This window comes from Halyomorpha halys, unplaced genomic scaffold (assembly GCF_000696795.3).
Source record: "Halyomorpha halys isolate HHAL.00 unplaced genomic scaffold, Hhal_1.1 Scaffold744.1, whole genome shotgun sequence".
NCBI lineage: Eukaryota > Metazoa > Arthropoda > Insecta > Hemiptera > Pentatomidae > Halyomorpha > Halyomorpha halys.
In genome coordinates, this window is record NW_027105596.1 from 266,166 (window position 1) to 287,542 (window position 21,377).

The window sequence follows — 21,377 nt, forward strand, 5'->3', positions numbered from 1 at the left end:
ATTATTAGAGAGTCATATTTATTATTAATAAGCTTATGTTTAGTTGCCTATTTTCTAAAATTCATAAATATTTAAATCTTTTAATTTTCAATTTATCCATACTATCACTACCATATACACAAACTATTTATAACCTTCCACTCACTCAGGTCAGCCTTATTTTTAAATTATTTTCCTTTCCTTGTCTCATTACCATCATATCCAAAAATCTTAGTTTTTCTTATTGGAGAAGATGGTGGGGGGTGCGGTCAGCAAAGGAACAACACAAATAAACAAAAAAATATTTATTTATGCCGACGTTGATGTCTGATTTTTAGGTCGAAACGTCAATACTCCTCCTTAGTTTTTCTTCCTTTTCCAATTCCATGGTGAACTTGAATCTGTCTTGGATTCTGATCAATCCATGAAAAAAGTTGATATAAATAAATTATTTGAAGCATTTAATAGTCACCATGACAGATTAAAGTTCACCATGGAATTGGAAAAGGAAGAAAAACTAAGATTTTTGGAGATGATGGTAATACAATATGGAAAGGATAAAATAACAGAATGGACAAAGAAGGAAACAAGTAGTAATTTGATATTAAATTACTATTCTTGCTATCCATTTCAGATGAAATTCAATGTAATTAATAATTATGTTAACAAGGCTATAAGAATAACGGATGCTAATAGGCTGAATTGAGTAAAAAATATGATATTTAAAATATTTTTGCATAATGTTTACCCCAGAAAATTAATTTATAAAATTTGGGATATAAATCTTAAAAGTTGCAAAGATAGGATGGAAAATAAAAATAAAATAGCAAATAGTAAAGCAATTATTAAGAAATATTATGGATTAAATTATATAAAAGGTTTATCAGAAGATATCCAGAGGTCATTTAAAGATTATGATGTGGAACTCATTATGTTATAGACCTAACAATAAAATTAAAAATTATTATAGCAATTTATAGAACAAAATTGAAATGAAAAGCCAATCGGGATTGATATATAAAATTCCATGTTTAAATTGTCCAGCTATCTATATAGGTGAAACTAAGCAAATGTTAGAGGATAGAATATATCAACACAGAAATGATACGAGAAATAAAGAAAAGGATCCCAATAAAACAGCATTAGTACAGCATGCAGCTAAAAATCAACATAATTTTGATTTCGATAACACCATAATTTTACATAAAGAAAACAATATGTTCAAAAGAAAAATACTTGAGTCAATTTATATATCAGAGAACATCAATTACACAGTTAATTTTAAAAAAGATACTAATAAGAATTTAAACCAACATTAGGCAGAGATTTTAAGCAAAATAAATTTATGAAAAATAATTGGAGAAATTTTGTTACTATTTACAATTAATTTTAATATGAATTTTGGTAATTGGAATAAATACAAATAGACACCAAAATGCGATTTAAATTAAATTAAAAACAAGGCTGACCTGAGTGAGTGGAAGGTTATAAATAGTTTCTTTATATGGTAGTGATAGTATGGATAAATTGAAAATTAAAAGTTTTTAAATATTAATGAATTTTAGAAAATAGGCAACTAAACATAAGCTTATTAATAATAAATATGACTCTCTAATAATTGACTTTTTATAGGGTGTGTTTGACTTATAATTAATGACCTGGGCAAAATAGCCTACAAAACAATTTTTAAATTTTGATGTGAGGTGAGAATTTATATTGAAAGTATGTTATATTATTAGTGATCATGTTGTTGTTATAAATGTTACAAATGAATACATAAAATAAGCTGTTAAATATTTAGATGTCCTTGAGGATGGCCGAAATGGCCGAAACGTTGGATTATTGATGGAATATAAAGTGTTGAGACAATACAAGGATACAATTTTGATTTATTTAATAAATAATTACCAGTCTCAAGAAATTGAAAAAATATATTTAAGGTATTTTATTTAAGAACCAAATATAGAATTGAGATTTGCTTGACTAACAGCACACAAAAAAAAAAGGTTTTGGTTTTAATTTGAAATGAAGGTGTTCCAAAGATATTACCGTAGACAGAGGTTTCTTCCTTTTCTTTGGTCTCTCTATAGACAGTCCCAAAATTAGGTAGTTTTGGTAAACATTTATTATCCTGACAATCCTGTAAAGAAGATGGCCTCGAGACCTAGTGTAGAAATACGAATAGAGTGCAATAGATTGTTTCTCTACATGCAGTATCACTCCATTTCGATTTTGCATCAAATTTACTTAATGTGTTTTTATGTAAATACAGCAATAATTTATTAGAAAAATAAATTTATTCTACAGGATCACAATCAGGTTTCTGCTCATTTGTTTACGTAGCCCCTCAAACCTTGCGTCAAGGAGAAGAAGAAACACAGCTATTATCTCATTGTTATTATTTGCGAAATGTTTTTCTTCGCTGTGACGAATGTTCTTATGTTTACATTTCTTTTTCGTAACTCTTGTTTTTATCTTTAGTTTTGAACTATTATTTACTTTCTTATCGGAGTTATTAACATAAATGGATTTTAAACGGTATTAACCCTAGTTTATCATCTAAGTTAGTCAGTTACAATTCTCGTTGAATTTTTTTTCAGAAAGTGGAAAAAGCTTTTGTAGAGTATATTTTTCTAGTTGATTTCTTGATATTTGCTGTTTAAACACTAAAATTCGTTCTGAAATCAATGCCATCAGTTGTTTTTATAAATTTGGTTTCATTTTTGTGTCATTTGACTTTTTTTTATTGAATTTTAGAGCTATATATTAAGAGTTTACTAACCGTATCCAATCATTGCAATCCAAAATCCTCGATGCTTCTTACTTTGTCACAAATAAAATCATCCATAAAGACCTAAATTTTCCATATATAGCCGATCTAGCCCGAACCAGATATCAATCATTCCATTATAAACTCCCTAACCAGCCAAACCCACTAGTATCTAACCTGGGATCCTCTTCAATATCTGACAATCCTCCGAGGCGCCTGAAAAGAAGATGGCCACGATAATATAAAACGTCATTAGAGTGCTACCAATGGGTAGTTTCTCTGCACGCCTGTAGCACTCTATATTAACTAAGATAAAATTTACTAAATGCATTCTAATGTACAGATGCAAATAGCAATAAATAAATTTAAAAAAAAGCTTTTTTAGAACAACAAAACAAGCTGGCTCGGATATAAACATATATTTAGTGAAGACAACAGAAAACATAATGAATATAAGTAATAATATAAAAAAAACTTTTGAGCAAAAATTAATTTTGTAAAACAAATTATGAAAAGAGACAAATAAATTTTTAAAAAATTATAGATATATACAAAGAAAGATATTTTGCTACAAAGCTGAGTTAGTTATTATCACCCCTGCAACTCTCGAACTGGTCAAAAGATGGTGGGCCCACGTCTGTACTGGCTCTTTAATGAATTGAGTATTCAAACCCTTAAATTAATTGCCACAACTGTATTTGAACGCAATGGGCTTTATTATAAATTCATCACTATATATAATTGTAACTACTGCAGTCAAGATATTCAAAAACCAAAATAGCAACATTATTACTGTAAATTACAACTGTATTTACATAAAAACACATAAAGTAAATTTGATGTAAGATCAAAACAGAGTGATGCAGGCATATAGAGAAACTACCCTTTGGTAGTACTCTAATCATATTTCTACACTAGGTCTTGAGGCCATCTTCTTTTCAGGCGCCTTGGAGGATTGTCAGAAGCAAGGTTAGAAACTAGAGGGTTTGAGTGGTTAGGGAGTTTATTATGGAAGGATTGATATCTGGTTCGAGCTAGTTCGGTTACAAATGGAACATTAGGGTTTTTATGGATGATTTTATTTGTGACAAAGTAAGGAGCATTAAGGATTTTACGAAGGATTTTGGATTGAAAGGATTGGGTACAAGAGGAATCCGAAGGTTTAGTAGAGCTCCAAACCTCAACTCCGTATGTCCAGATAGGCCTTATTATAGTCATGTAGATTAGATTTTTGTATTGAATTGGAAGTTTAGACCGTTTGTCTGGTGAAAGTTGTAATAGTTGAAATCGGCGTGCTGTTTTCTGTCTTTTCAGTCTTGTGTGAATATGTATATAAATATTTAAAACATTTATTTATAAAAATTTACACGGTAGAACTTTATTTTTCATCAATTCCAGGCTCTCGAATTATTTACTTAATGAAACAAAGAAAATTGTACACGACTTTGTAATTAGAAAATATAATTCAAAATACATACTTATCACTTTATCATTAAAACGGCTTGAAAAAAAATAAAAACTATTATGATTAAACTCGGTATCTCAGTGTACATTTAAATGGTGTTATCACAAGTGAAATACTTTTACAGGATTTAAATGCAGAATAAAAAAAAAAACTTCCTCTAACTTATGTTTAATTTTGTCTATTCAATATAATTAACAATCTCATATTTTTATTAATTATGAGAAAATAAATAAATATAAACGATGAAAGCATTTAATATTTAGCTTAAGGAAATAAGAGGAAAATTATTATTCTTATTATTATTTTTGAGTTCTGAACTGAAAGGTTCATTTGGAAAATAATTATGCTAAAGTATTGCTACAGTGAATAATAAAGAAACATATTTTATGAAAAAAAGGAGGATTAATTTAAACTCAAAGTAAGGTGGTAAGTGAAAGTTGCGTTATGTGGGCCCAGTACCATATTTTTACTTTCGTTTACCTACGTATGGAATATATAGTAAGGGGGAATATTGCAATCGTGAACATTTTCGTATTCGAGTAATTGTTGGAAATACACCTTTTGATGTCCCCCGAGCCAAAATATTTAATTATATTATTTCAATTTCTTGAGACAAGGTAATTATTTATTAAATAAATCAAAACTTGTATCCTTTTTTGTCTCAACACTTTTTATTATTCACCAGTCCAACATTTCGGCCATTTTAGCCATCCCCAAGGACATATAAATATTTAACATCTTATATTATATATTCATTTTTAACACTTATAACAACAACACTATCACCAATAATATAACATACTTTCAATTATAATTTCTTCCTCACATTAAATTTAGAGTTACTTTTTCAGGCTATTCTGTCCAGGTCATTCATTAATTATAAGTTAAAAGCCTATTTAAAGAGTCAATTATTAGAGGTTATAATTATAATTATGGAGGTTATAAATGGTTTGTTATATGGTAGTGAATTTGTGTGGATAATCTTATATAAGAAGAATTAAATATTTATGATTTTATATTTAAAAAAAAAAATAGGTAACTAAACTTAAGCTTAGGTAAGCTTATTAATAATAAATACGACTCTCTAATAAATTACTTTTTAAATAGGCTTTTAACTTATAATTAATGAATGACCTGGACAGAATAGCCTGCAAAAGTAACTCTAAATTTAATGTGAGGAAGAAATTATAATTGAAGGTATGTTATATTATTGGTGATAATGTTGTCGTTATAAGTGTTAAAAATGAATATATAATATAAGTTGTTAAATATTTAGATGTCCTTGAGGATGGCTAAAATGGCCGAGACGTTGGACTGGTGAAAAATAAAAAGTGTTGAGACAAAAAAGGATACAAGTTTTGCTTTACTTAACAAAATATTTAATTAATAAAATAAAAAACATCATGATGAACGGATGACACCTAGGTGATGTATGACAATAATCTATTTTACTTTCTCTTACCGATTTATCAAATTTATCGTAAGGTAAAATACTAGGGTCGTGAAAATTTTCGAATTCGTGTTGTTGAAAAAAGACAGTTTGAAGCTCTCAAGTCTAAAGAACCTAGTATCAGAATACAGTGTGTGTTCCTGTTAACAACCTATCTCCAAAGCGAATTGTCGTACGAATCTGAAATTAGATATTAAGGATAGCTGTAAGTCTGGGGTGTGGTGACATCAACCTTTTGGTAAAATCGATTTTTCAGTTTTTTTTTTCGATTTTCTCCTTAACGAATTAAACGATTTTGATTAAATTCGCCATATCAATGTAGAATTAAATTATCTTTAGTATAAGCTAGGTCTATTACTATTGGAATAGTATTAATAGAGCTTATACACCGATTTTTTAAAAGATTTTCCTCTAAACTACCTTTAATTTAATTTATTTTTTAAAAATAAATACTTTTTACTGTAAGCAATATTAAACCATGGATAAATATGAAATATTAAAGAATTTGATGAATAAATAAAGGAGAAAGATAATAAAGTTTTGAAGTCTCTTGAGTTAAAAAAACTTTGGGAAAATAGTGTTTGTATCTGTTAACAGCCTAGCTCCAACACTACAACAAACAGTCCTACGAAACTGAAATTATATATTTAAGGTGGGTATACGCCTGGGGTGTGACATCGACCTTTCCGATAAAATCGATTGACTGGAAGTATAACCTTAAAAAATCGATTTTTCAGTTTTTTTTTTTTTTCGATTTCCTCCTAAACGAATTCAACGATTTTGAGCCATGGATAAATACGAAATATTAAAAAATTTTATCAATAAAAAAGGTAGAAAGATAAATAAAGTTATCAGGTCTAATGAATTCGCAAATCTTCGTCTCGGAAAATGCTGTGTGTGTATCTATTAGCTCCAAAACCAAAAGTCGTACAAAATATAAATCCCATATTCTTAATTTAAAATAAATTTGATTTTATCGATTAAATTGTTGAATTTGCTTACGAGAAAATCGAGAAAAAACCTGAAAAATCGATTTTATCGGAAAGGTCGATGTCACACCTCAGGCATAAACCTTTCCTTAATATGTAATTTTTCGTTTTGGAGCTAGTCTGTTAACAGACACACACACCATCTTCCGAAAAAAAAGTTTTTAGGGATCTAAAAATTGTATTTATTTTTTTCTTTTATTTATTGATCAAATTCTTTAATTTTTCTTATTTGTCCATGGCTTAGTATTGCTTACAATAAAAACTGTTTAGTTTTTAAAAATTTACTAAATTAAAGGTATCTTGGAGGGAGATCTTTTAAAAATTCATTATTTAAGGGATGTTATACTATTTCAATGAGCTTAAGACTTCCAGATTCTAAGACCATTTAATTCTACAGTCGTTCAGGACAAAACTGAAAAATCGATTTTGTAAGGTGATACTTCTCGTCAATCGATTTTATCGAAAGGTCGATGTCATACCTCAGGCATAAACCTTTCCTTAAAATGTAATTTTTCGTTTTGGAGCTAGTCTGTTAACAGACACACACACCATCTTCTGAAAAAAAGTTTTTAGGGATCTAAAAATTGTATTTATCTTTTTCCTTTATTTATTGATCAAATTCTTTAATTTTTCTTATTTTTCCATGGCTTAGTATTGCTTACAATAAAAACGGTTTAGTTTTTAAAAAGTTACTAAATTAAAGGTAGCTTGGAGGAAGATCTTTTAAAAATTCATTATTTAAGGGATGTTAGACTTCCAGATTCCAAGACCATTTAATTCTACAGTCGTTCAGGACAAAACTGAAAAATCGATTTTGTAAGGTGACATTTCTCGTCAATCGATTTTATCGAAAGGTCGATGTCATACCCTAGACATACACCTGTTCTAAATATGCAATTTCAGATTCGTACGACGTTTCTTGAAGCTAGGCAGTTTACAGACAGACGAAAATCTTTTTAAAAATCGTTATTTAAGCTCTATTAAACTATTTTAATAGAAATAGACCTAGTTGATATTAAAGATAATTTAATTTAATATAGGCATGCCTAGTTTAAACAAAATCGTTGAAATCGTTTAGGAGAAAATAAAAAAAAAAACTACTGAAAAATATATTTTTTAAGGTTATACTTCCAGTCAATCGATTTTATCAGAAAGCTCGATGTCACACCACAGGCGTATAGCCACCTAAATATGTAATTTCAGTTTCGTACGACTGTTAGTTTTGGTGCTAAGCTGTTAACAGACACACACACACACACACAGTATTTTCCAAGAAATTGTTTTTAGGACTTGCGGGACTTCAAAATATTATTCATCTTTCTCCCTTTTTTATTGATGAAATTCTTTAATATTTCGTATTTATCCATGGTTTAGTGTTGCTTACAATAAAAACTGTTTAGTTTTTAAAAATATACTAAATTAAAGGTAGTTTAGAGGAAGATCTTATAAAAATTTGTTATTTAAGCCATGTTATACTATATCAATGAGTCCAACCCCTAACTGTTTTCAAAAGCCATTAAATTCTACATTGAGATGGCAAGTTTTTATCAATATCGTTGAATTCGTTTACGAGAAAATCGAAAAAAAAACTGAAAAATTGATTTTTGAAGGTTATACTTCCAGTCAATCGATTTTATCAGAAAGGTCGATGTCACACCACAGGCGTATACCTACCCTAAATATGTAATTTATTAGATTCATTATTTTATATATTCTTGTTTGAGCGTGGTTTAGTTAATTCTTAATTTAAAACAAATTGGATCCTTATTTTCACTCAACTTTATTCTTTACAACTTTTCCAACGATTTTCTCGTAAACGAATTCAACGATATTGATAAAAACTTCCCATCTCAATGTATAATTTAATGGCTTTTGAAAACAGTTAGGGCTTGTCCTCATTGATATAGTATAAAAGGGCTTAAATAACAAATTTTTATAAGATCTTCCTCTAAACTACCTTTAATTTAGTTTATTTTTAAAAACTAAACAGTTTTTATTGTAAGCAATACTAAGCCATGGACAAATAAGAAAAAATAAAGAATTTGATGAATAAATAAAGGAAAAAGATAAATTCAATTTTTAGATCTCTAAAAACTTTTTTTTCGAAAGATGGTGTGTGAGTCTGTTAACAGACTAGCTCCAAAACGAAAAATTACATATTAAGGAAAGGTTTATGCCTGAGGTGTGACATCGGCCTTTCCGATAAAATCGATTGACTGGCTGTGTCACCTTATAAAATCGATTTTTCAGTATTTTTCTCGATTTTCTCGTAAACGAATTCAACAATTTAATTGATAAAACCCACTGACTGTGCACAGATTTTGGAGATACTTCTATTTTTTTATTTTGCATACTTCTATCAGAGGTAAAGGTTAGTACAATACTATTTCTTGATTAGTTTCTAAGAAACAAAGAGATTAATTACTTTACAGACAGTTTCATTTTATATTTAACCAAAACCATTAACCATTCAACCTTCAACATAATTATATAGTAATTATTTCAGTTGCATTGAACGTGATTGCTAATAACAGCGCTCAGTTGTTAGCTTCCTAAATAAATAAAACAGCTCTACAAAAAGAACCATTTTAAGATTTGATTTGATTAGTTTGTATGACCTGTTTTTTTGTTGGGCAGAAACTGACAATAAACTCAGTTTTCTTCCATGGAGTACAGATTTTAAAAAATCCATGTTACGTAATTCCAATTTCTTAGTACAAAAATTTAAAAAAAATAATCTTTCAATGCTTCTGATGAACAAAACCTATCAAGTTTAAATTTTAGGGTCCTAAAACAGTACCAAATGGGATAATTGATGTAGGGTATTGTTGGCTACATAGTATGGAGTTTTTTAGTGTACACTACGGCTCTAGCCCAAACGCCCAGATAGCTTTTATTATGGTTTTTTAAAATAGTAGTTTGCTGTCTACTTAAAGTTGTGATTTTCTATTTAGCAGTTTGTATAACAACACAAAAATCTATAAAATTTTTCCAGAAACTTGGGGTATTTACCTATCAACTTATAACTTTTATTGCATCAAAAGCAAGTTAAAATTGATCTAATGGAATAAATTAAACTTTTCTTTCAATTTTTATTTGAGGTTTAAAATTTTTTTCATGTATTTGAGTTTCTTTTAATTAACTTGGAAATAAGAAAATTTATACTTTATTGATATAATCATAATAAGTGAAATAATCCGTCTTTTTATCGGTATCTAAATATTTGAATTTGATCAAAGTATACAAGAGTAATAAAGGTTTTAAGGTGAAAGATAGTAAAATGTGCGAACGGAGTCATTCCTTCAGGAAACAAGCAAAATTTTAATTGTTTATTTTTTATACATGCGTTATTAAATGAGCAGATATGACGTTGTAACCAATTTAAAAAAAAAACATAAACTAAGAAGATTAAAATATTTAAATAAAACTAACTTCATATTCTGATGCAGCACCTCTTTTATAAAAAAATTAATAATAATTGAAATTTTTCTCACTTGAAAGAATGAATTTGTTTGAAAATTTTCCTAGATCAAATTGAAACCTTAATCCCTTATGAATACTTCGATCAAATTTAAATGTGGTAAATTTAAATGGTACCCTTAAAAAGGTGAGTTTTCTCTCATTGTGATAGAAAAAATAAAATATGCATTTCCTAGATTTGAAGCTAATTAAAAGAAACTCAAATATTTATAAAAAATTATAAAATTATTTAAGATAAAGTAATGAATGAAGTTAGAAATGAAACTTTTAAATTAAAGGTAATTAATGTGTAAGTAAAATAACAGCATTATGAAAATAAAAATATTAAATTATATACTACAAAAGAAACATGTATATTTTAATTTAATAATAATTTAAAATTAAAGTTTTGGAATCCTGTGGTTGATGTCTCGTCTTCATTGGAGCGCGCGGAATGTACTGCTCAGAAGTCTTTCTTGATGTAGAACAGGCTTTTGATCGAGTCTGGCACCCAGGACTGCTATACAAGATCCGAAAATTCTTACCCTCTACATACTTCCTCATTATCCGTTCTTATCTCTCCGACAGATTATTTCAAGTAAATTACAACGGCGCTTATTCATCCCTATTCCGTCAGTCTGCTAGTGTACCTCAGGGTAGTATCCTTGGTCCTATCATTTACAGTTTTCACAGCTGACATCCCAACCCATCCTAACACTATCCTCACCACGTATGCCGATGACACATGTCTATTGTCAGTGAACAATGATCCTTACATTGTATCCCAAACCCTCCAATCCCGCATTACCACCCTTGAAGAATGGTGCCAAAACTGGAGGATTAAAAATAAATCCAATAGATCCCACCAAATCACATTTACCCTTCGTCGTAAACCCATGACCTCTTGCCCTACAGTATCCTTTAATAATACCCCACTTATTCCTGTACGACTGACATGGAATCATCATACAAGACTAAAAAGACAAGAAACTGCTAGTCGATTCAAACTATTACAACATTTACTAGACAAACGGTCTAAATTGCCAATCCATTACAAAAGACTGATCTACATGACTATTATAAGGCCTATCTGGTCACACGGAGATGAGCTTTGGGGCTCCACTAAACCATCAAATTCCCTCGAATCCAATCCTTACAGTCCAAAATCCTCCGTAAAATCCTTAATGCTCCTTACTTTGTCACAAATCAAATCATCCATCAGGACCCCAATGTTCCATATGTTGCCGATTTGGCCATGACCAGATACCATTCCTTCCATGATAAACTTCTCAACCACCCAAATCCACTTGTTTCTAACCTGGCTTCTCCTTCATTACCTAATAATCCTCCTTGGCGTCTAAGAAGAAGATGGCCTCGAGATCTTCTCCTCTAGAAATGTTATTAGAGTTCTATCAATATTCTCCACATTTTTGCATCATGTCTCTATGTCACCTACCGCAAATTTACTTGTTGTATATATGTGTACACAGTTGTAAATAACAATAAATAAATAATTTAAAAAATAAAGTTTTGGAAAAAAAAAGAATGTGAAAGAAAATATATGTAATTAAATAATCTAAAGTTAGTGTACAAAGTGTAGTTTTTCAAAAGTAGGGCTTTTTAAAAAAACGGTCTTTCAATATATGTTAGAAAGTAATATTACATAATACAATAATAAATAAAAAAATTTTTTGTACTACAAAAACGCAATTAATATATCAATAAAAAAAATTTTTTGTAGTATTCCTTTTTAATACAAAAATGTTTGGACGTATTCCGAAGATACTACCGTAATCTGAGGTTACTTTCTTTATTGAGGTCGTCCGACAGATTTTGCTAAAGCTATTAAAGAGTTTGTATTTAAATATAGAGGGAGAGTTGTTACAAATGAACCCGGACTACTCTAATACCTAGTACACAAAATAAATATATATATTCATAAAAAAAAATTTGAGGTTAATAACTTCCTGTTGAATGTAATTAATATTAAATTATCATAATATAGTACAACGTTTCCATATTCATGTACTTTAAACTTCATAATTTGAATTTCATATAGGAAATCATGTCACACTTTACACTGTTCTCAGTTTTCTCGTGAGAAAATCCTCTATGGGACAATTGAAATGTTGTACTATATAATAATAATTTAATATAAATTACATTCAACTGGAAGTTATTAACCTCAAAAATTTTTTTTTTATGAATTGACTCACCGGACTTCCTAAAGAGAAAATCCAGATAAATATATATATATTTTTAGATGTGCTACTATTCAGCAATGCAACGATATGTATATTTCTCAAGCTATAACTTGGATTGCCACTCACACTCAAGCGATCGAAGCAGCGAAACTCTTTTTGAATACAAACCTCAAATGCACTTTGAATTCTCGAGCAGTCGCCAAGAATGTTTATATTTGTGGCTATTTTATTTATAACCCAGAAACGCTCAACGTGGCAATTCGCTAAACTGTTTCAGGAAACAGATGCCCGGGGGTCGTAAATCTTATCTTACATATTTTGCTATTTTTCCACTAGCGCTTAAATAACGTCAGAAAACCAATTAAAAACATTTAAAGCGTAGAGAAATGCTTTATTTAGCCATGCTGGTCAAATACATTAGATTGCTACATTACACAGCATAGTAAACAACCCATGATCGGACATATATACAATACATATATTCACATGATATAACAAAAAAATATTTTTTTTTCCCTACCTTTTTCAATATTTGTGTACACAATAAATACAATTTTTTTTTCTATTTAACAATTTCATTCCATTTGACAATTTTATTTCATTTAATTGACAAATTTATTCTCCGAATCACTCTCTCAGATCCTCCTCAATGATCCGCTTCCCACTTTCGATCGGTTAAACAAATTAAATGAATTAATCATTCGATATCAATGTAAAATTAAACCAAAGACATAATAATCACAGCAGTAGAAAAACAAATAAATAAATAAATAAAAAAAATTATAAAGATTTAAAAAACATAACAAAAGGTTAGTTAAAAGAAATACTTCCATGAATAAATAAGTTAAAAGAAATAATTTAATGTATAAATAAGTTAAGGGTATAAATAAATTAAAACACAAATCGACAGGTCAAAAAACTAAAAATACTGATAAGTGATAAGATCCTTCGATTCCTGGAGTGCTGCTTTTCCTTCACAAGTGTGGGGACTGGGCAAGCACGATTCGTGCTTCTTCAGGCTCAGTGTACTTATTCTATACAAGTATGCCAAGTGCAAGGATTAATTTGTAAATAGTCTTCGTACTTAATTACATTTATTTTTGGAAGAAGATAGTCGACTGTATGAAGTAGATTGTAGGAAAATAGTCTGGTTGGTGGTCAATAAAGCTATCAAATAGTTAAAGAAAACTATTTATTTTTAACTAACGTTTCGCCCCACTTTGCAGGGCTGTCTGATTGAAACGCAGATGATAACTATACCCGGATATTAACTATACACAGATGAGATCTCGTTATCATCTGCGTTTCAATCAGGCAGCCCTGACGAAGCCCTGTAAAGGGCGAAACGTTGGTTAATCATAAATAGTTATCTTTTGCTATTTTAATACCTTTATTGACCACCACTCGGACTATTTTCCTACAATCTACATTTATTTTTATTTGTCTTATTTTCTTCAGAAGTTTATATGTATTTTTAGAAGAAACAGTTGTATTTATAGTTTGTATTATAATATTTAAATGTAAGAATAACGCTCAGTTGGAGTTATTTGGTTGGCGTCGCCTAGACACGGGCCAATGATATACGGGCTTAATCAGCTGTCTTAAATCGTTCGTATAATTCATTCATTAAGACATTTTATTATCATTTCTCATTAATGGTAATACAACCACTGCTTTCGATGAGCGCCATCGTAGTATTTAATTTAATTAAAATTAGACAATTGGATACACTAATTGAATCAGTAAAGACGTGGGCATAGCAACTTTTGACTACTGTTTAAAGTAGTCAATAAAAGCTGTGTCTACAATTTCGTGACAGTAGTCCTGCACTTATTATTGATATTATATATATCAAGAAATCTCCTGTGACCTATTGAAGTCGTAAACTCATTATTTTATTTTCTATATATTATAGTTAATTTTGTAAATTTGTTTATTGCTTTTCATTATTCAGTTTGATTTTATCTTGAATGCCACTTTTATTTTAATATTGTTCAATATTTTATTTTTTAAATATTTTATTATGATTATAAGTTTATGTTTCTATTATTAACTATGTCCAAATAAACATCCATAACCCTGTATATTTTTTTCTTCGGAGCTTCCTTTGAAAAGTCCACGTCGATTCGCGATGGCTTTTTATTTTATTTTTTAAGGCAATCCACAATGAAGGTGATGTTTGCCTGGTTATCTACCGGTGACCAACCTATTCTAACCATGGTGAGAGGTCAAGTTTCTGATTTTGAGGGACCGCCACTTAATGAATGTACCTGGAAAAAAAATATTAGGTCTACCGGAAATTCTGTCTGTCTAGTTACAAGTATGCGTGAGACGCGTTCGGGTATTCATGACTACTGATAAAGTTAATTTACGCCACTTCATTGCATTGTATTAGCCTGACAAAAAATTCACAAACAAAGAATATGTCAGACAACTTGTTTATTTTTTTCCTCAAGAGATTAGGCATTTTTTAAAAATGGAACATAAAATTTACCATCACACTGGCAAGAAGTCATAAATTATAATATCGATTGCGGTAACCATTAAATTTTATTCAAAGTATGCAAAATTCATTATTTTATTTTATTCTAAAACAATATATGAATTAAAAGTAAAGTTTTTTTAATTTTTGAAATAAAGGCAATATAATTTTTTTTTTTTCTATAACACAGCAATAATAATATATTTACTTGTTTTAAGGAGGACCACGATACAAATAGGGTTAGCCATAAATATTGATACTCAACAAGGATAATAAAATAAAAATCACTTATGTGTTGGAAGAAGATAGTTGACCGTATGAAGTAGATTGGAGGAAGATAGTCCGGGTGGCGTTCAATAAAGGTTTGAAAATAGTAAAAAAAAAACTATTTATTGTTAAGCAACGTTTCGTCCCACTTTTCAGAGTGATATGAAAACGAACGTAATTCTTATGAGCCCTGATGGAGCCCTGTAAAGTGGGGCGAAACGTTGCTTAACAATAAAAAGTTTTTTGTTACTATTTTTAAACCTTTATTGACCTCTACCCGGACTATCTTTCTCCAATCACTTATATGAATTAATAGTAAACAATGGGAGAGGTCTCGAGGACCTGGATTCGAATCCGGCTGTAGCTGGTAATTATTTATTTTGTTACTGTAGCTGTGAGTCAACCTTGTGGGTTCGGGAAGTAAGGGAGTCCACCCAGCCTCATAAATTGAATACCCTTAATTAGGAAAAAATCTGGAGGTATGAGTGTGATCATAAGAGACTGGATTTCTGTTCTGTAAATATCCGAAAAACGTGGTGTGAATATCAAAATGCATATTAAACACCCAAATCTTCAAATTATGAACTTTATTGTCCATTTTATAAAAATGATGCATGGAAAGCTTACCTAAGATTGTTTGAATCAAATTTAATATTCTCTCATATTATGCAATGTAAATACTTTCAAAATATTCTCTACATTTATGCAAACATAACTAAAAAACTAAACTACTCTGATTAAAAACCTAATATTACCAATTTTTTGATATTTCGACAATGTAAAGAAAATTTTAAATACAAATATAAATCTCAAAAGTTTAAAATAACCGCATGGCGAAGTCTGCAGCCCACAGTCTTATCCAAGACATCCTGCTATGAACTATTTATTGATTTATTTTTATTATTATCATTATTTTACTTTATCTATTCCTTAATATTGCCAATTATATGACATTTAGACAATTTAAAGAAAATTTTAAATATAAATATAAAACTTAAAAAAGGATGCGTAGACAATTTTCGAAACAATTTTAAAATAACCGCATTGCAAAGACTAACGCAATGTCTGATCCAAGACATCCTGTTATAAACTATTTTTTGATTTATTTGTATTAGTATTATAATTTTACTGTTTGTTCTTTTTTATTTTAGCACAAACTTAATTGAATAAAATAAAACGTGAAATTGTGTCCTTTTTTTTTGGAAAGCAAATCTGTTTAAGTAAATATGGTAGATTTCCGAAAATCCCGTTATACCATGACTCACGTCCACTTGTATAGGTTAGTGACCCCTCGTTTAAGGTTAGCTGACCGGCACGTAAGGCCAACAAAATAAGGCTAAATCAATACAGAATGTAAGCAGGCTTTGAAGTAGTTTGCTGAGATATCAATGGGGAGATAACACAAACGAATATTTAAGCTGAAACGAGGGCGGGATTTACCTAATAGGCCACTCTAAGCGCTGAATGCCAAAGGGAGTAGTCTTTAATACTTATAGATTTGTTCGCCTTATAATAAGAAATTAATTTTTAATTTGGCACCAAAATTTAATTTTTTGTTTCATTAATCCGTATTAACCCAAACATCGACAATAATTGTATTAAATAACACTAATTTTAAATTGCAGTTACCAGTTTAGGGCAAAATTCCACGATTTTGATTTTTCTTTTATGCTTTTACTAAATTTTTAAATATTTATTGATTTTTAATTCTATTCAAAAATGTCTTTACTTATTTATAGTTTAGAATTAGCAAAAACCGAGGTAGGGCAATTAGTACAAGAGCCGAAGAGTAGAAAAAAGACAGATATTTCACCCCAATTTTTTATTACTTTAATAAAAACTATGTATAATTACTAGTCAAAATTGATGAGTCTGCCAAGTATAGGTAGGGGGAGTAAAAAATGGCGGCTTTTTCAAAACGTTAAAAAATAACAAAACTACCAATAATAATAGAAAATTTAAGAGAACATCATTTAATGTAGAGTAAATTTGCTAAACTGTAAGTTCTAATAGAGCTATTTATTTACGTTAAATAGTTCTCGAGATATAGCTTTTTTAAAAAGCAATATTTCCTAAAAATGTTATGTGTACAGAACGTACTGAATGATCAATAGTTAGTGAATTTATTTTGAAAAATCTATAACTCAAAAACTGTTTGACGTACAGACGTCTGTTAGCACTCAAATTAAAGCTAGTTTAATGGGCTATGAAGTGGTTTATGACGTTTATCGTCGTTGGAGAAGTAGTTTTTATGATATTTGCTAAAATAAATTGATTTATAGTTGTTCGGACAAATTTTCATTTGCCAAATTTATATTCATATGCGAATATCATAAAGGTCATAAACTATTTTATAGTAAGTTAAATTTCCTTTATTTTGAGTGTTGGTAGACATCTATACGTCACATAGTTCCTGAGATATAGTTTTCTCAAAATATATTGACTACCTATGAATCTTTAAGTAGATTTTTAAAAAATGCTGCTTTTTGAAAAGCTACATCTCAAGAACCAGTGAACGTAAATAGCTCTATTAGGGCTAATATTTCAGCAAATTTACTCTTCTTTAAATAATGTTCTTTTACATTTTCTAGTGTTGTTAGTAGTTAGATATAGACCTCCGAATGAAAAATTAATGTTTTGAAACAGCCGTCATTTTATATTTCCCCTACCTATACTTGGCAGACTCATCAGTTTTGACTAGTTTTTATTATAAAATTATACATAGTTTTCATTAAAGTAATCAAAAATTGGGGTGAAATAACTGCCTTTTTTTCTTCCCGGCTCTTGTACTAAATGTATTGATAAATATATGAAGAGCCGACTTCAACAAAAAAAGTACAAGTAAACACAAGTGACGAATATTATTGAAACAATATTAACCAGTGGTTTCGTCCAACTACGAAAAATTCTCCCTATAATAAGCTTGTTAGAAAGAACGTTCATTGTTGTTTTGACTTGGATTCCCACTCCACATTGTAACCCTTCATTCTTCCGTCTGACTGTGTTGTGGTTAGTGAAAATTTTAAATTTTAATTATCAGTCTAACTAGTATTATAATATATAGTATTATAATATATATAGTATTATAATAGTAAATATATATAGTATTATAATATAACTTATTAGTTATTTTAAACTTCAAAAAATTTCAGAAAATTAAAATACGAATACATTTTCGAATTCAAGTTATTGTTGGAACTGCATGTCTCTGAGTACAAAAAACTTTGTTTCGGAAAATGGTGTGTGTGTGTGTCTGTGAAAATCCTGGCTCCAAAACGAAAAGTTGTACGAAACTGAAATTACATATTATGAACAGGTGTATAGTGTGGGGTATGACATCGAACTTTCCGATAAAATCGATTGGCCGGAAGTGCCACCTTATAAAATCGATTTTTCATTTTTTTCCGATTTTCACGACTTCATCGATTTTGATTAAACTCACACTGAAATAGCGTGACAGTGCTTAAATAACGAATTTTTAAAAGATTGACCTCTAAACTACTTTTAATTCAGTTTATTTAAAAAAATAAAATAAAAAATTTTCACTGTAAGCAATATTAAGCCGTGGATAAATATGAAATGGAACAGCAAACTTATAAAATCGATTTTTCAGTTTTTCGATGAAGTTTTGAGGTCCTTTGAGTCCTAGAAAGTTTCTTTCGGAAAATTGTGTGTGTGTCTGTTAAAAGTCCAGCCCAAAACAAAAAGTATGACAGGGCTAAAAAACGAATTTTAAAAAGATTGACCTCTAAACTACTTTTAATTCAGTTTATTTTAAAAAAAAATAAACAATTTTCATTGTAAGCAATATTAAGCCGTGGATAAATACGAAATGGAACTGCAAACTTATAAAATCGATTTTTCAGTTTTTCGATGAAGTTTTGAGGTCCTTTGAGTCCAAAAAAGTTTCTTTCGGAAAATTGTGTGTGTGTCTGTTAAAAGTCCAGCCCAAAACAAAAAGTATGGCAGGGCTAAAAAACGAATTTTAAAAATATTGACCTCTAAACTACTTTTAATTCAGTTTATTTTTTAAAAAAATAAACAATTTTCATTGTAAGCAATATTAAGCCGTGGATAAATACGAAATGGAACTGCAAACTTATAAAATCGATTTTCCAGCCCAAAACAAAAAGTATGGCAGGGCTAAAAAACGAATTTTAAAAAAATTTTCCTCTAAACTAACTTTAATTTAGTATATTTGAAAAAAAAAATAGTGATAAGGGCTGCGTGTAGTTCATTCATATCGTTCCTTTTTATCCTCACAGGCAAAAGCCAAAACTATTCAATATCTCATTCACAAGTAAGCTTCAATGGGGCTTCCTGATTCAAGTCAGCCATGTTAGCCTGACTTTAGAATTATGACTGTCATTCGAAATGACCATGAACCACTTAAGATTATTTTATCATTCATCGATTATTTTGTATTTTACTATGATAGAAAGGAAATTTCTGGACAAAAAATATCGATTCTTATGAATCCTTTGATGTATTGATTTTATTAATGATGCTACTTACAGACACGGTCAGATAAAGGACTTTGATGTGACATTTCATTCTGAAAATTATGTTTACTTTTTTTTTATTCAAGAGAAATTGACCTATTTAGGTTATTTTAACCCTTATTGGTCGCAGGTCACCTCTCACGTGACCAGAGTACTTTGTCGCTACGACCATAGGTCACGGGAGGTGACAAGGCGAAATATGTCGAAATTTGCTCTATGTAAAATACAGATTTCGGGTAAAATAGCTTCACATTATATGTAGATCGCGTTATTTTTGAGTCCTGTGTTGAATATCATTTTGGAGCATTGCATGACTTCGTTTTAGAGGCCTGAGGCAGATTATTTTTGGGGCCCAGGCTTGATACAATTTTACGTTTTTGCATATAGAGAGAGAAATGTTTTATTCATTCATGCTGCCCAAATATATCGGGTTGCTACATTACACAGCATTCTAATCAATACATGATATAATAAAAAAGAAAGAAAACATCTTTTTTTTCCACAGTTTTCTTTTACAATCAATTCCTGTCTACACACTAAATACAAATATTTCAATTTCTTCCTTTTTTCTTCCCCCCTCTTGTTCCTTCCATTTCATTTGATCGACAAATTCACTCTCCCGAATTCGCTCTCTCAGATCCTCCCCAGTGACCCGCTAAACAAATTCACTGTTAGACAGCGATGTGAAGTAAAACCAGAGAAATTCTAGTCACAGCAGTAGATCAGTTTACAGCAAAACAAACAAAGAAATACATTTTACCAAAACAAAACTAATATATAGATTTAAATGAAAATATAATAAAAAGTTTGATAAAAGAAATACTTGATTGGATAAATAAGTTTAAATAAAATAATAATAATAATAAAATAATTTAATATAACAATAAAGGTCTCCCATTTGTTGGTAAGCTTGATATGTTGCGACAGTCCACTTTCAAGTCGTATACATATGTCATTTAAAGAAAGCAGTTGCGACTGATAGTCCACTAACATTACTTACACTATTAAAGATTCCACCTGACCCAGTGTGAAAATACTACAACTATCAAATCATGATACCATGGCAGCGCCAAAACTTTTGCCGCAACAACGTAAACTGTACCATAGTTCGATGTCAAGGCGTACACATGTGTTAGTTAACGTGACAGTTGCTTCACTGATATTACTTTTACTATAAACTATCACCCTAGAGCTAGTGTGACAGTAGAATATTGACTGTAACAATCATACAGTTACAGTTATAACGATTCTTCAAGAGCGAGTAATGTGGCGGGTATTTTTTGGTCGGGATAATCGAAAGCAGTGCTAATTAGTTAAGTATCCATAGCAGAGAAATTAATATCTCCATTTATATATCACTGCCTTCTCTAAATAAATAATTTCTAACACGATTGTTATTCTTACAGTACCGAATATTGCATATTTACCGAAACCCGTAACAAAATGTTTCGCTTTTTAGTGAATTTTGTTTTACCATGCGGAACATAATTATAATGATTTTACTTAAAACAAGTTTGTTATAATCACATATTTGTTTAATTTTCCTTTAAATATCATGTTGAGAAAATTCAATCAGGATTTGTTTCCAAAAATGAATACTTTTAAATATAATTAATATTATTTCATTTAATAATTGTTATTCTCGTCTTCAAATCTTAATTACAATGAATTTACCGAGCTTTGCCAACTCATCTTCAACATCGTTAAATTTTCTCCTTTATTAATTAATACAGCGGCTCGGTGGTCTAGGGGTATGATTCTCGCTTAGGGTGCGAGAGGTCCCGGGTTCAAATCCCGGCCGAGCCCAACA

The 21,377-nt window shown here is 29.7% G+C and overlaps 1 protein-coding gene and 1 non-coding gene across 2 annotated transcripts in view; both read left to right on the top strand.

Moving 5' to 3' along the window:
• LOC106685796 (juvenile hormone esterase) overlaps positions 1–21,377 on the top strand; it is a gene marked incomplete in the record, with an annotated part of 58,984 nt that overhangs the window by 11,217 nt on the left and 26,390 nt on the right.
• On the top strand, positions 21,302–21,373 carry TRNAP-AGG (transfer RNA proline (anticodon AGG)). Its single transcript has one exon. It is a non-coding gene; the product is annotated as a tRNA-Pro (tRNA).